A 17,183-nucleotide genomic window follows, 5' to 3' on the forward strand; every position below is an offset into this window, starting at 1 on the left:
CGGGCTGCGGAGGGGCGGGCCTCGGAAGCGCCCAGCGATCCCAGGGGCGGGCCCGGCTTGGCCCCGCCCCCTCCCTTTTGGACGGCTGGACGCGCGAGACGTGGCAGCGCTGGGGCTCCGAGGGCGGGGCGGAGTCTGGAGTCTTCGCGGTGCGCCTAGACTCCCCCCGATCGCCGCTTCTAGTCCGACTGCTTTCGCAGGCGCTCGGGCAAAATCGGGAGCGGTGACCGACGGCTAGGTAGGTAGGTTCTCAAAGAGTTGCCCGACCGCCCTCGACCTAGGGTGGATCCCAGAATGCCTTTGCTTTGAGTCGCAGTTCTGTTTTTAGAAGAACGGCGAATACGCATTGAGTGTTTATGTTCCAGGTCGTGCCCTCGTCGTATTTGACCCTGACAGCAGCCCTTATGAAGCAGATACTATTCTTATCCCCGTTTTGCAAATGAGAGAACCGAAGTTCAGTGTAGTCCAGTAATCAGACCCAAGTTCCTACGCTACGGCAGTGGCAGAGCAGCACGTTGGCTCCTATTCTGCCGTCCTTCCCAAACTTTTTCTCATTTAATTCTGAAGCCCTACGGGATTGGTATTGTTATTCCAATTTTACAGACAGAAAAACTAAGTCAACTGACAACGATGAATGATGTTTTTGGACAGTAAGACTCAGTGCCACACATAAACCTCTCAATTCTCCTTAAGTAAAATTATAAATTGAACGTAATTCCGATAAAAGTACTAATAGGATAAATAGGTTATGTGGCTGCAGCAGATCACAAATATTCAAGCTGAAATCTATCAGAAAAACCTAGAAATTGAACTCCCAAGATAAGGGAAAAGGTACAGCCAATGTGCATCTTCCCTTTTGGCTCAGAAGTGTCATACTCTGCAAAGCATGAATAAATCATTTGGAAGCAGTGCTAAAAAAAGAAGAGGGTCCCCCAGGCAACGGCTGTTGAAGCCCTTGTGCCAGCAAAACTTGCCTAGTGAAGCTTTTCATCACAGAAACATGGTACCTTGGCTGGAGTTGGTGGTGACTTTCATTGAGAGATTGGCAAACCGTCTTGAAACAATTAGAAATACCCCTCATGCAGAGGCACATCTGGAGAAAATGAACAAGGCTTGAGCAAAGATGGCTCTTTTGATGACTGAGACACAAGACCTGGCAGAGAATATACTCAAGTGGCAAGAACAGCAAAAGGAAGTTTCCTCTTGTATCCACCCCCAAAATATTAGCTGAAGAAAGTTAGCTTCCGACACATGATATTATAATGCCTCCTTTACCTTTTACTTCTAAAGTTCATATCTAAACTATTAAGTCCAAGTGGTTGCCAACTGTTTTTGCTTAATTATGTGTAATCATGCGAAGTTCATTCAGTCATAACATGGGCATTTCTAAGCTTTGCTGCTAGCAGTCCTGAAATAGTCCTCTTTATATTGAAGGACTAAGATTCTAAGTTTACCAAGTCCAAACTGAATTTGCCTTCATTTTTTATTTATTTTCATTCCACTTTTCAGTAAAGCTCGGGAAGATCAAATAGGACGATTACAATTTATTAACGTGAAGGCATCAGCCATATCTCAGGTAGCAGGCTTGATTATGTCTTTTCTTTTTAATGTTTTGTTTCTGAATTAGAAGAGTTTTCTCGAACCTGGAAGTACATTGACTGTTCCTGTGGGATTGTCACTAAAATTGTTGCAGAAAAGAACAACACAGCAAACCAGAGTGCTCTCCCTTGAAAGGCCTGCTTACCTTTTTGGTCCTCGGCTGCCATCTGGGAACTTGGATGTCAGCAAGGTTCCCTTCCCTCTCACTGGTAAGAGTTGCTCACTGTGACTAAGATGTTTGTTTGGTGTGGTTTGTGCTGAACATCTGTTTTCCTTTTGGGAGTCTAGAATGTTGGTACATGTTAGGAGGAAGGTACCTGTGTGACTGGCCCACAGTAATAACCCTGGGCGCTGCATCTCTCGTGAGCTCTCACGGAAGCCATTTCACACATGTCACAGCTCCATCGCTGGGGAGATTGAGCACATCCTGTGCGACAACACTGGCAGTGGACCCTGGAAGCTAGTGCCTGGTTTCCTCTGGGCTTTGCCCCATGCACCTTTTCCTTGTACTTTGTATGCTTTGCTGTAATAAGCTACAGCCGCGTGTACAACGATATGCCGAGTCCTGTGAATGCCCCCCACACGTCATCAAACCCGGATGGGGGTGTCTTAGGGACCCTGACACACTAAGCAATTCCTGAGGATGTTCACTGGAACATTAGGAATTGGAAAAGAAATTAGAAAAGGAATTGGAAAAAAAATTAGAAAAGAAAAGGGCACATTATGCAAAACTCTTAGAGGGTTACCTTACAAAATGCTCAGAATATTTTCCCTCTCTGAGATTATTGTGCATATAAAAGGGGATGATATACAGACACTAATAGTAAGCCTCAGGACATATTAATTTGTACAAGACTATGATTATCCCTGACTTGTTTTCAGACTTCTGGTTCTCTCTTACTTTGAAACGTGTACGTCGATCTTTGTATTCATCACACTTCTTCACACAAGAAGCCCTCAACACAGTGGACGAGTATAGTTCGTAACGAAGCAGGATTGTTACCAAAAAAATATCCTGCCGAAACAAGCAGGAGAGATGCTTTGAAGCCTACGTTGGTGACTTTTGCAGATGGGGTATAGAGTGGTCATAGTGTCTCAAATGTCGCTCAACGTTGCTGAGACACTTGAGCAAAACTTTTGGTTGTGTTTCACCAGAAGTCTGTTCGAGCCCAGCCTTGCTTTCAGACATCCAACCCTGCACTTTGTTCTCCTGGTTTTCTGTACTTATTGTTTTGTCTTTTGTTTTTGTCTTTTATGTCTTTGTCAAAATTAAAAAATAAACCTGCAGTTTCTCACTAAAAAAAAAAAAGATTGACAAAGTCAACCACAGAAGAATAGAAAAGTTTTATATGGCAGAACAGCACAGACACAAGAACGATGACACCATAAACTCAGCAGATGGCAAGTTGGGGGGAAATATGCATAATTGCATCCCAAGTGAGAGATTAATATGAAAAAGACTAACTGTTGTTAGAAAACAGACAAAGAATAGTACCAGACAATTGGCAGGGAAATATAGATGGGTCTTTAAGGACGATAAATAATGGAGGTATAAGAGATATTCTAGCGTATATAGATATGGGAAATAACAGAAGGTAAGACACTTAAAACTCACTGAAATGCTATTTTCACCCATTAGATTGGCAGAAGTGCACCTGTTTACTGGTGGCAAGGCTATTTTAAGACTAGTTGAGGAAGGCCCCACTAAGGCGCCATTGGGACAGAACCCGAGGACATGGCGGGGAGGGTGAAATGTTGCCAGGCTGATAGCAGAGGCCCTGAGGCAGGACTGTGCTCGGAAGGTTCCAGGAACAGCTGGGAGACCAGTGTAGCTGAGCAAGGTAACAAGGGAAAAACGGCAGGAGGTGAGGTGAGAGAATGTGTGGGGTAGGTAGTTAAGAGGGTTCTGAACCTTCACCTTACCTGCAGGCTAACGAGGTAGCCCCGCACATTTTGGGGGTTATTGGCACAGACGCAGGCTTTCATTACCTCCAGCTTAGCAAGTAGTATGAGCTTCACGTTTGTGTCTTCTCTACTCGCCCCTGCTAGATCCTTGGGAGTTGATGAGAGAAACAAAGGCAAGAAAAATGCAGTTTAAAGTACATTCCCTTACAGCCTGCAGCCCTTCATGCCGTAATGTGTGCGCTTCCTTAAAAACTACAAGCATCCTTATGTTGACAATAGCTAAATCTTCAGGGTCCTCGGAGACCCTCTTTCAGCTTCCAGAAATTCCTTGGACACTTATATTTATATACCTCCCCGCCGTCCACAAACTTGAAAGTATGTAATCAGTCGCTCCTCACAACCCCAGTGCAGCCCTTCCTGCCCACGGGGCCTGTCCCCGTGCTTTAATAAAATCACCTTTTTGCACCAAAGACGTCTCAAGGATTCTTTCTTGAGGACGTCTCAAGGATGTCTTTTGTGATTTGCTCACGAACCCCACTTCAAATGCCATCCGGGGTGACACGGAGCAGCCCACGTGGATGCTGCCCATATAGGGGGTTTGCATCACAGCTGAGGAACCCAGAGCTTAGAGAACCCAAATCTTGGTGGACAGCAAGCACACCCGCCTGACCTTTGACCTAGAGGGAGGCATTGTTACCCGGGATACTAAATCTGTCTCCTGCGGTGCGGGCTCGGACTCTGTCTTCCCAGGCTGTTCCTTGTATAAACACCTTTAAGAAGACAGTCCAAACAAAGGCAACAATAACTCTGCCCCAAGAAGGGGAGAATTGTCTCCCAGAAGGGGGCAAATCTTTAGAGCCTTGGAGGCCACGGTGGGGACTTTAGCTTTTATTGTGAGTGATCTGCAGAACCAGTGGAGGGTTTGAACAGAGGAATTTTATGTAATTCTCCCCCACTCTATTCTTACTCCCCAACAGAGGCTCAACAGTAGGTAGACAGGACTCAGAAACTAGAACGGAGATTGAAAAGCATCTGTGTTAGTCATGGTTCTCCAGAGAAACAGGACCAGTAGCATATATGTAGATACGTATATATAAGAGGGGGTTTATTAGAGGAATTGGCTCACGTGGCAACGGAAGCTGAGATGTCCCAGATGCGCCATCTGCAAGCTTGAGAAGCAGGTGGTATGATTCCATCCAAGCCCGAAGGCCTGAGAATCAGGCAGCTGCTGGTGTGTATGCTCCTAGAACCAGGAGCTCTGATATCTGAGGGTAGGAAAGGTGGATGTCCCAGCTCAAGAAGAGAGAAAGAGAATTTGCCCTATCTTTGCGCTTGTGACCCATTTGAATCCTCAAGGGATTGCATGATGCCCACCCACATTGGTGAGGGCGGATCTCTTTACTCAAGTCTACTGAATCAAATGCTAATCTTTTCCAGAAATGCTCTCACAGACCCACCCAGAAATATTTTCCTACCTACCAGGGCATCCTTAGTTGGGTCAAGTTGACATGTAAAATTAACCTTCATGGCATCTGTTGGAACTGTCAACACGCGGGTCACAGGTGAGCCTGATAAACGCAGTTTTGGGGGAGTACCGACTATGTGTGCTGGACTGGAATGACCTAAGGAGAGACTGTGGAGAGGAGGAAATGGGGCAGTGACCCTGGACAACGTCGTTAGAAATGTGGCTGTGAAGGAGAGGAGAACCAAAAGAGGTGAACCAAAAAGTCATCGTTGATGAAAATCAATTACACCTTTCTGCTCAGTAGTAAAAGCTGGAATACCATCTATGTCAAGACTTAGAAATTTGTTCAACTCTTGAGAAGAATGTAAACATTGCACTTTTTGTCATCTGGAGGATTTCATATAATGTTGATTAGAAAAATTGTCCTGAAAGGCAATCTGTTTTAAAATTTAAAGAGATGAAAGCATTAAATTTTCTGCATGTTTCCCCTTTGACATAATCTAGAGTGCAATCAGGAAAAAAAAAAAAAAACTTACTTCTCCTTAAAGTAACTGTACATCTCCTAGTTTACAAAAGAGAGGGAAAGGGCATCTAACGTCAAGTCCTTTCCTGAAATACATTCTTATAAATATCTATATGTCTGGATTCTAGTTTCCTTGCTCATAATAGTTATATAAACATAAGTTTTTCCTTAGATTTCCTCATGGACAGGGAATCCATCCAAAACTGAAAGGGTTTTGGAGTCAGAAAAATCACTAAAAGAAAAGAAAATTATTTTTTCTCTAAACCCCATGTCCTTCTGAATAGTATGTTACTTTCTTCGTCCCCTGTTATACTCCTGTAAGAGTTGAGGAACCTAATAACCAAAAATGCCCCTTCCTCACTCTTTTCAAGATGACTCAAGAAAAAGGCAAATCAGAGCTCCCTGTGTCTTCAACTCTCCAGGAAACTAGAGCAAGGCATATGCACTGTGACACTTGGGAGATTTTCAAGCCATCTTTGTCCCGTTTTTATTAGGAAACATGCCTTATCTTTGTACAAGTGATTTTATATAATATCATTTCATTCCAGTCAAATGTAGCAGTCTCAACAAGAAAACAAAAATGGGCAAAGGGCTTGAACAGACATTTCTCTAAAGATCTATAAATGGCCAAAAACATGAAAAGGTGCCCAACGTCATTAACCATCAGATAAATGCAAATCAAACTGACGCAACATACTACCTCACACCCATTTGGATCGCTAGACCCAAAAAACAAAGAAAAGAAAGGAAGAGGGAAAGAGAGAATGAAAAGGAAGGGAGAGAGGAAGGAAGGTAGGAAGGAAGGAAGGGAGAAAGCAAGAAAATAAGTGTTGGCAAGGATGTGGAGATACTGGAACTCTTGGGCACTATTGGTAGGAATGTACAATGGTGCAGCTGCTGTAGAAAACAGTATGGTGGTTGCTCAAAATGTTGAAAATAGATTTACCATCTGACTTAGCAATTCCACTTCTTCATTATGTATCCCAAAGGATTGAAAACCGGATCTGACAGAGATATTTGTGCACCCATGTTCACAGGAGCATTATTCACAGTATCCAAGAGGTGAAAGTAACCCAGGTGTCCATCACCAGATAAATGAATAGACAAAATGTGATATATACACACAATGGATACTATTCAGCCTTAAAAGGGAAGGAAATCTGACGCTACAACATGAATGAACCTTAAGGACATGCTAATTGAAATAAGCCAGTCATGGGGCACCTGGGTGGCTCAGCCAGTTGAGCGTCCAACTCTTGATTTTGGCTCGGGTCATGATCTCATGGTTCACGAGTTCAACCCCCTCATCGAGCTCTCTACTGTCAGTGCAGAACCTGCTATAGATCCTCTGTCTCCCCCTCTCTCTGCCCCTCCCCAGCTGCGCACACATGCTCTCTCTCTCTCAAAAACAAGTAAAAACATTTTAAAAAATGGCTAATATTCTGTTTCCGATTCTGTGTCTCCCTCTCTCTCTGCTCCTCCCCCGTTCATGCTCTGTCTCTCTCTGTCCCAAAAATAAATAAAAACGTTGAAAAAAAAAATTTAAAAAAAAAATGGCTAATATTATAAATTCTTAAATGGTAAGATATGTGTATTTTATCACAATTTTAAAAAGAATTAAGTTTTATTTATTTAAGCAATCTCTACACCCAGCGTGGGGCTCGAACTCATGGTCCGGAGGTCAAGAGTTGCATGCTCCTCTGATTGAGCCAGCCAGGTGCCCCTAAAAAAATTTTTTAATGCACATGTTTCACTTGAAACCTCCAGCATTTTCACAAATTTGAGTGTCATACGTGCACAGGGGCCATGCTAATCTTCTCTTTACCATTCCAGTTTTAGTATATGTGCTGCCGAAGTCAGCACGGAACCTCCAGTGTTGTCAGCTTTCTGTGCCTGGTCCATTTGAGCATCTCCATTTTCTGCAGGGTTATTCCAATCCTCATCAGCACTGACTTTCCCTTTTTTCTCTTTGGGTCCCTTCACCCCCTTCTTTGCAGGGACCTTTCAAAGTGTAGGCCCTGGCTTCAGAGGGGTAGGTTTAGAGTTGGAGGCATTAGTATGCATTCATATTTGGCTTAATATAGATACAGATGGCTATACATGGAAATATTTATACCTATGTGTATTTATACAGGTTGTTATACCCACATATTTTTCCTTGCCGCGTCCACTGAGAGGACCTAGAAGCAACTCAGTAGCAATGAGCACACCCACCACCCAGATCTTGGTTTCTAATACCATTCTCCAATGAAAGGAACCAAGGCTCTTTGAGACATGGCTGACTCTAGGGCTAGGGAGGGAATATACAAAAATAAAATTAAAAGGCAACCTATGGAATGGGAGAAATATTTGCCAATCATGTATCTGATAAGGGGTTACTATCCAAAATTCATAAAGAATTCATACAACTCAATAGCAAAAAACCAACCTGATTAAAAAATGGACAGAGGGTCTGAACAGACATTTTTTCAAAGCAGGGCATACAGATGGCCAACAGGTATGTGACATCACTAGTCATCAAGGAAATGCAGCTCAAAACCACAATGAGATATTGCCTCACACCTGTTTCAGAATGGCCATTCTCAAAAAGACAAGAGATAGCAAGTGTTGGTGAGGATGTGGAGAAAAGGGGCCCCTTGTGCACTGTTGGTGGGATTCTTAACTGGTGCAGCCACTGTGGAAAACAGTGTGGAGTTTCCTCAAAAAATGAAAAAAAATCGAACTACCGTATGATCCAGCTCTTACATTTCTGGGTATATATCCAAAGACAATGAAAACAGGAGCTCAAAGAGATACTTGCACTTCCATGTTCATTGCAGCCCTGGTCACAATAGCCAAGGCACAGAAACCATCTACATGCCCATTGATGATTGAATGGATAAAGATGACATGGTACGTATACACGACGGAACATTATTCAGCCATGAGAAAGAAACCCTGCCATTCGTGACAACACGGACGAGCCTGCAGACATTATGCTAAGCGGAATAAGCCAGAAAAAGAAGTCAGTACTCTAGGATATCACTCACACATGGAATCCAGAAAAAGCCAAACTCATAGAAACAGAGTGGAGTGGCGGTTGAGTAGGGTGATCTGTGTTACATACTCAACAGTCGCCAAGAGAGCAGATCTTAAATATTCTCACTACGAAAAAGAAATGGTGAATGACCTGAGGCGCCATGATGGAGGGGTTGGCTGACGCTGTGGTGGTAGTCATTTTATACCGCGTGAGCGTATCTCACCAATATGTTGTACACCTCGATTTTTCTTTAAGTTTTTAAAAATTTCTGTAAGGCATCTCTACACCCAGCGTGGGGCTAAAACTCACAATTCGGAGATCAAGAGCTGGATGCCCTTCTGACTGAGCCAGCCAGGAGCCCCGACGAGTTGTGCACCTTGCAACTTACGCTGTCGTCTGACAGTGTCCTCTCCACCAAACTAGGAAAAGAAAAAGATTGACAGAGAGGGGGAGGGGAGAGCCTGGCTGGTGCAGAGGAATCTGCAACTCTTGATCTCGGGGCCGCAAGTTTGAGCCCCAAGTGGGGTGTAGAGATTACTTAAATAAATAAAACTTAAAAAAAAAAAAAGAGTGAGCACGATAGAGTAAGAGAGAGGAAGGGAGAAACATGTGATGGTATTTATGCATTTACACTAAATGACTACTATTTATAGGGATGTATCAAAGACCACATTTTGAAAATGAGCTCTGGAATCAGACCACATGGGTTTGAATCCCAGTTCTTCCCCTTACTCACACTCTCACTTTGGGTAACTTATTTAATCTTAATGTGCCTCAAATGGATAATACAAGCATCTACCTCCGCATAGTGTCTCTGGTGGTTAGCTCCGTTCCTGGTACCTAGGTGGTGTCCGATGAAATTTGTTCAATAACTGACAGAGTGAATGAAGTAATGATTTTTATGGAGATTAAATAAGGTCATATAACTTTAGTTTGCTGGCATGGTGCAAACATTCAATAAAGGTTGAGTGTTACCATCGACATCCTCTCTAGCCTTGGGAATACTTCCTTAGCGTGGGCTGTTCCCTGTGTCTGGAACACCCTTCCATCTCTTCTGCACCTTGTTTCTCAAGACTCCGGTCAGGCAAAACCCCGCAGTCAGTCTTTCCCGGGTGGCCCCTTCCCAAATTGTCCCTCTGCTTCTTTTCTCCACTTATAGCACCTCTGATGTTGGGTTTACAATGATTTTTGTTTCTTTCATGATGGCCTTATTGAGATGTAATTCACGTATCATAAAAGTGACCCATTTACAGGGTACAATTCGGTGATTTTCAGTATGTTCACAGAATTGGGCAGTCATCACCTCAATTTTCGCCATTCCCCAAAGAAACCCCATACCCATTAGCCCCGCTCCCCCTCACTCCAGCCGCTGGCAAGCACTAATGTACTTTCTGTCCTGATGGATCTTCCTATTCTAGACTTTCATGTAAATGGAGTCGTGCGAGATATATGGCTTTTTGTGTCTGGCTGCTTTCACTCAGCATAATGTTTTCTAGGTTCATCCAGGTTGTAGCACGTGCCAGTATTTCATCCCTTTTCACGGCTGAAAAATACCTACTTCATGGTCATACCATTTATCCACTCAGCAGTTGATGGACATTTGGGATATTTACACTTGTTGACTATTCTAAACAATGCTGCTATGAACATCTGTACGAATTGTTGCGTGGACACATTTCTCTTGGTACATACCTAGGGGTAGACTGCTGTGTGATCTGGTAACACTATGTTCAACTTTTTCAACACTATGTTCAAACCGCCTGTTTTCCAAGGCGGCTGCACCATTTTGCATTCCCACCAGCAGTGTATGGGGGGGTCCAGTTTCTCTACATGTACAATCACTTTTCAGTGTACCTCCATACCAGTGAACTTCTTGAAGGCAAAGAGGGTGAGACTGCGGTTTTCTGTCCCTCCAGCTCTTAGCCCAGTGCGAGTCACCGAGAGAAACTTTTCTTTCCCCCAGCTCATCCCTGCTCCACTGGACTACATCAGAGTCATAGAGACATGATATCTTCCGTGTTAAAATATATGTTCAGGTAGGAGTCCACTCTGTTATTATACAGAATGAGGAAAATGAGGCCCAGAGAAGTCAAAAGATCTGCCTGATGTCACACAGAGCCAGAGCTAGAACTCAAGGCTCACGACTGGAAGCACAGAGCTCTTTGCCTGCAGTGCTCTGTAAAGTGCCTCTGAATTTACTCCAAGACCAGAGGAAAATGAACTTTGACTCCAGGGATCTGGTGGCATAGCCCTAGATAGCAAAGCCACAGGTAGCACCTTGCCCTGAGATAGCATGTTTCTCTTCAAAATCCGTGGGAAGCCAGCATTCAAAACCACAGCATGTCTGGTGTGTGTGTGTGTGTGTGTGTGTGTGTGTGTGTGTGTGTGTGTGTCTGTCTGTCTGTCTTTTAACCTATGAATAACCTTGTGATTATTCACCCTCCAGTAATATAGAAGCTGCAGGTCTTTGCACGGTTCTACGCAGTGGCTCTAGGACCCCTGGGCACAGGCTGCGTCCCCGTGGGGTGCTGGAGCCCCCACGTGGGTATATTTTAACGAGCTGAGAGGAGAGATGCGAGGGAGGACAGGGATGCTAGGGAAGTAGACTTGACTCAGGTGTGCAACAGCATCACCATCTGCCTCCCAGGGAAGGAGCAGGCGGACAGGTTAGGGGAGGATGGCCCCAGGCGCATGGGTGCAGCAGCGAGGAGCCACATGTCACACTGGAACACCCATACTATGGCTCTAAGGTGGGGGCGTGGGTGTCAGCTCTGGAAGAGGCCTTCAAGGGGACCCAGGTCAAACCTCATTTCCCAAGAGTGGAAGCTGTGTGCTGTGTGTTGAAGGTAACCCAGCCAGTTAGTGTCTTGGGACCACCTGACCAACTGCAGCCAGTATTATGTAGCTTTGCCAGGTGACAAAGGAGACCGGCCCCTCACTGCGGGGAGGGCCATGGGGCTGGGATGATGTGACATTCCCTGCCCTTCACCAAGGGCCTGGCCCCGGGCGCTCAGAGACCACAGTCCCTTGGCCTCCTTGGTTCCGTGTTGCAAGTGAATTAAACAAGCTGGAAGTACGTAAAGCATATAGCACAGGGCCTGACATTTAGTAAGTGCTCACAAGTGGGAGGTTTTTTATTTATGATTTTTTTTTTTTTTTTACGTAGTCTCTACAGCCAACATGGGGTGTGAACTCACAACCCCGAGATCAAGGGTCGTATGCTCTAATTGGGCCAGCCAGGGGCCGCACAAATGGGAGCTATTTTTGTTGTTGCTGTTGCTGCTGCTGTGGTAGATGTTTGCTGGTTATCTCAGGCTGATTATATTACAACCCACTGAGAAATCTTTCGCCGATTTATGAGATTCATGACTAGAGCAGTGGTTTCAAACATCAAGGTATGTTAGAATCACCTGGGGGAGCCGGTTCAAAATTAGATTTCAGGGCCTAGCACCTCCTGGGTCTAATTGAGTAGGAAATATATATATATATATATATATACGCACACACACACACACACACACACACACACATATACACACACATATATATACACACACATATATAGAGACTATAGACTGTAAACAGAACATATAGATAGAATATATATAGAATATATATCTAGAATACATATATATGTATTAAGTATATGTAATATGTATATTATGTTATACATATTGTTATATATATGTATACATATATATATTATACATATTACATTATATATATATATATTATATATTGTATTTACTTCTTTATTTTTTATAAATATCGCAGGTGATTCAGTGCTGGTGGTGCAAGGGTCACCTGCACCCGGCTGCCTGGAGCCGGGAGCCCTCTGCCCCTAGCTGCGCTGAGCACTGTCCATTGGTGTTCTGCTTCATTTGATTTTCTTAAAAAAAAAAAAAAAAATTAAAATAAGTTACACATGCTTTTAGGAAAACCATCCAGAGAGCACAGAATCTTATGAAGTGGAAGGAAACTCCCTGGACCCCACTGCTTCCGTGCTTATGTCTGCGTTCCCACCCCAAGATAATCATGGTTAACTGTGGTTTGTTTCCAGAAATGGTCTCTGTCCGTACAAGCATATCCACTAATGTATAACTTTTCCCCCGTGCTCACTTGGTCAAAAACACGAAGAGGATCAGAGGATTGAGCAAGGATTGGCAAATGTTTTCAGTAACGTGTTGAATAGGAAATATTTTTGGCTTTGAAGGCCATATGGTCTCTGTCCCAACTACTGAACTCTCCATTGTAGCTTGAAGGCAGCCACAGCAATTTGTAAATGAATGGGTGTGGCTGTGTTCCAAAGCGATTTTAGTTACCGGACAGGTGGCAGGCTGGATTTGGCCCACAGGCCACAGTTAGCTGCTAGAGTACAATTTTGTCTTTCCACTTATGTATTTTGAACATCTTTTCCATATCAGCCCATGCAGTGACTTTATTCTTGAACCGCTACATGGTACTGATAATATACTTAGCCACTTCTCAACTGGACAATTAGACATTTTTCCAGGTTTTGCCGTACTAAACAAAGCTGCCATACGCTGTGCGCTCGGTTGACTACTCTCAGTCAACTGGAATGAATTCTCTGAGCAGAATGACTGACTCCAAGGGTAAGAAGGAGTTTAAACTTTTGATAGAGATGGCCAGACTGCTCTTAGGCTTCTTCTTAAATTCAGATTGCCACATAACCTTGTGATTTTCATTGTGTAATCTTCCTGCTGATGACTATTTTCTCGTTAATTTGAAGTTTTTGTAATAACTACGGGAAAGATTCCACCACAACAGAGGGGACAATGAACTATGTGGTAACGAACTCAAGTTTATAATTGTTTAATAAATACTTGCCCGCCATGAAGCAATTTGCACTGCATTCTTGTCCACGTAAAAAGCAAATTCCCTTCTGCCCAGAAAGCAGTAGCCCGGGGCAGCTCTTTATACACGTAAAGAACATTCTGTGCAAAAGCACAACTGAACCCCTTGCAGAGCAAATATGCTGATCAGATGGGACATAATTGCCTTTACAGCTGCAGCGTATGCAGGCCAGGGCTCGGCAATGGTGCAAGTGAATTTTGAATTTCCAATTGGAGCGCTCAGTCAGACCCTTTACACAACCGGGCCAATGTTGCAGATTCCCTTATCTGAAAAAAATGCAGTGATCCCACTCGGTGTTGTTGGGATTACAATTATGAACAACCAGCCTCCATTGAGCAGCTGCTCTGAGCCCGGCACTGGGGAAGTCCTTCACCTCCATTCCTTCCACCCTGTGATGATGATTCAATGACCATCTTACAGATGGAAAAACTAAAGCTCAGATAGGCCAAGTAACTTAACCATGGTAATAATATAGTCAGGCTTGACTTCCAAGTCCTTGGGGGAAAAAAAGTCATTTGCTGCATTAAAAACTGGCAAAAACCTTCGTGACTGATTCCTAACTATTGGGCCACTTTTTATGAAGTCCCCCACGTTGTATAATCTTTCGTTACAAAACATATTTCTCATCCTGACAAATAAATCACTTCAGCAGTCGTGTATGACCATGACTGAGGCAACATTTAAGAACAGACTTACAAAAGGAGTATGAGAAATATTGCTAAAATCTGAATGCTGACATTTCTGATTCTGGGTCCAGGCAAGATGGCATAGCCCCGTTCTTCCTTGCTCCTCACGGCGACACACAACTACAGACCGTGGAAATGGCAAAAGAGACAACCAAAGGAAAACCCCGGAAGCTGGTAAAAGGTGAGCTGGTTTGGGACCAGGACCAGAGAACAGCACAGTGGCAGGGCACGTGCGTCCTACCACCCAAGGGAGAGTCCTTCCCCAACCCTTAACCTAGCAATAGAAGGCAGCCCAGATAGACTCATTCCTCCCTCTTAGAGAATGGGTGTCTCGCTGGTGGGTGTGACACTACCTGGCAAGGGGGATCGCTGGGAGTCCAGCCAGGAATAAGCCACCAGGGACGTATTCTCTTTCCCTACAGACTCTCTACCAAGTATCCTCGGTGGGTGGGCAGGCTGAGCCTGAGGGAGAAATCCAGCTATCGCAGGTGGACGAGTCCAGGAAGCCTCTTTATCCCTGCAGCCTAAGTAAGACTCTCCTCCTCGACCCAGAGACACTGGCCTAGTCCCTGGCTAGATGGAGAGGGTCAGTTTGGGGACCCACACATGCTTCCCCCACCAAGAGATACCCACCAGCCCCTTGAGGCGGCACCTGCAGGTGCCAACAGAAGCTCCAAGGGCACCAGATAAAACCAGGCAGACCAAAGTAACACTGCAAAGCTGCTGTAAAGTGCCTTTGAAACCGCAGTCCCCAAAGTAGGCCGAGCCCCATGTGCTAGCCCTAAGTGGGGTGACACCTGCTAAGACATGAGATTTAAATAGGGCCATCACAGATGAAATGTCTAGGATACTACTAACAATTACCCATCATACCGTGAACCAAGGAAATCGCAACTGAATGAAAAAAGACAATGGATGCCAACACTGAGATGAATTGTGAAAAGGATTTTAAAGCAGCCATCTTAAGACTGCCATTAGACTGTCCATTGGAAATTCCCTTGAAATGGGTTAAAAAATAGAGAATCTCAACAAAGAAATGTAACTTATAAAAAAGAACTGAATAAAAACCATAGAACTAAAAATACAGTTAACTTCATAGTTCCATTATAATGGCACACTTGCTCAGTGGTTCACTGTCAGAGTGGAGATGACAGAGGACAGGCTCCATGACCTTGGGGACAGAACAACACAGCTCACCCACTGTGAAAAAGAAAATAGGCTGGGAAAAGAGAGCTACGGGCCTGGGGACAGTAACCAAAGATCCAACCCTCGTATCATCAGATCGAAAGGAGAGGGGGGTTAGGCCTAAAAGGGTATTTGAAGAAATATGGCTGAAAAATTCCCACATCTGGTGAAAGACACAAACTTACAGACCCAAGCTGAGCAAACCCCAAACAGGATACAATGCAAACATAGCAGTAACTATCTTAGACGTGAAATAGTGGAGCCACTCTGGAAAACAATTTGGCAGCTTCTTATTATTAAACTAAATGTGCATCTATTGAGGTGCCTGAGTGGCTCAGTCGGTTGAGTATCTGACTCTTGATTTCAGCTCAGGTCAGGATCTCACGGTTTGTGGGGTCAAGCCCGAGTCGGGCTTCCAGCTGACATCGAGGAGCCTGCTCGGGATTTTCTCTGTCTCCCTCTGCCCCCTCCTCCGTGCTCTCTCAAAATAAATAAATAAACATTAAAAAAAAATAAACATGCATCTATCATTTGACCTAGCAGTTACAATGGAAGGTGATAGTGACACACAAATGTGTATGGGAATGTTCACGGCCGCTTTATTTGTAACAGCCTGCAACGAGCCTGGAAGTCCTTCAACAGGCAAAACAAAGTTTGGTATGCAACAATAAAAAGAGATGAATAAAAAAGAATGCATTATCAAAAACATGCAACAACCTAGAAGAATCTCCAGGGAATTACGCTGAGTGAAAAAAGCCAAACCCAAGGTTACCCACTATATGGTACCATTTATAGAACATTCTTGAAATGACAAAATTGTAGAAATAGAGGACAAATTGGCAGTTGCTGATTTGGAGATTAAGGACGGGGTGGTGGAAAGACCATGAAAGAGGAAAGCGTGGTTATAAAAGGGCGACAGGAGGTCGTGTTGCCAAAACTTGAGGATCTTGTAGGGTACAGGAACCTTCCTAGGTGACTCAGTTGTACACAACAATACACACCACGAACGAGTATAGGTAAAACTGGAAAATCTGAATAAGATCAGTATTCTGTCTCAAAGCCATTGTCCTGATTGTGACATTATACTATCGCTTTGCAAAATCGTACCTTTGGAGGAAACGGGGAAAGGTGGAGAGAGAAATTCTCTGTATTATCTCTTACAACTAACTGGATGTGAATCTACATTGATCTCAATGAAAAATTTCAGTTTAAAAAATCCACTTAATACATGCCATTACAGGGGCGCCTGGGTGGCGCAGTCGGTTAAGCGTCCGACTTCAGCCAGGTCACGATCTCGCGGTCCGTGAGTTCGAGCCCCGCGTCAGGCTCTGGGCTGATGGCTCGGAGCCTGGAGCCTGTTTCTGATTCTGTGTCTCCCTCTCTCTCTGCCCCTCCCCCGTTCATGCTCTGTCTCTCTCTGTCCCAAAAATAAATAAACGTTGAAAAAAAAAAAAAAATACATGCCATTACACAAGTAACATCTTATTTACAAATGAGGGAACTGAAGTTGGGTGGTTGGTAACTGACCTAAGGTTACAGAGTTAAAGTCGATAGGCTAGGATTGAAAAGTCAGGTCTGTACAGCTTCAAAACACATGACCTTAATCACAGAGCTACCTGGGCTAATAACTCAGAATATAATGTAAATAACTCAAGAGTCCAATTAGTTGATTAGAGAAATTAAAAAAGTATATCATTTCAAAAGCTGAGCAAGGTTTTGCTTTCTGCTAATATAAAAACTTCTGCTTTACAATGGGATGCTAGGAATTAGGTAAGAACATAGTATCGAGACTACTGTAAAGGCGTTTCATTCTCAGGTTCCTAAAAATCAAGCAAATTTTAGCCTCATAATTACAAAATTGAATTATAAGATCACTGATAGAAAACAAACGCCAAATGGCAACCCACGCCTCCTTGGTAACATCAA

At 43.9% G+C, this 17,183-nt stretch overlaps 1 long non-coding RNA gene, 1 other non-coding gene and 1 pseudogene across 5 annotated transcripts; 2 read left to right on the plus strand and 1 right to left on the minus strand.

Moving 5' to 3' along the window:
- The first annotated feature begins 6 nt into the window (after positions 1-6).
- LOC147575972 (uncharacterized) lies at positions 7-3,721 on the plus strand. Of its 4 annotated transcripts, XR_015241632.1 has the most exons (4): positions 14-238; positions 1,510-1,576; positions 1,694-1,808; positions 2,482-3,721. It is a non-coding gene; the product is annotated as an uncharacterized LOC147575972 (long non-coding RNA). The 4 variants fall into 4 exon arrangements; XR_015241629.1 differs by having other exon boundaries at positions 7-238; positions 1,510-1,808; XR_015241630.1 differs by lacking the exon at positions 1,510-1,576 and having other exon boundaries at positions 17-242; positions 1,628-1,808.
- LOC112854392 (HAUS augmin-like complex subunit 2 pseudogene) lies at positions 240-1,576 on the plus strand (annotated as a pseudogene).
- Positions 3,722-7,248: 3,527 nt separating the features above from the next.
- LOC112854934 (U6 spliceosomal RNA) lies at positions 7,249-7,355 on the minus strand. The gene has a single exon (XR_003223006.2). It is a non-coding gene; the product is annotated as a U6 spliceosomal RNA (small nuclear RNA).
- Between the last annotated feature and the right edge of the window lie 9,828 nt (positions 7,356-17,183).

The sequence above is a fragment of the Puma concolor genome, chromosome D2 (assembly GCF_028749965.1).
Source record: "Puma concolor isolate L17-30 chromosome D2, mPumCon1.1.hap2, whole genome shotgun sequence".
Classification (NCBI taxonomy): Eukaryota; Metazoa; Chordata; class Mammalia; order Carnivora; family Felidae; genus Puma; species Puma concolor.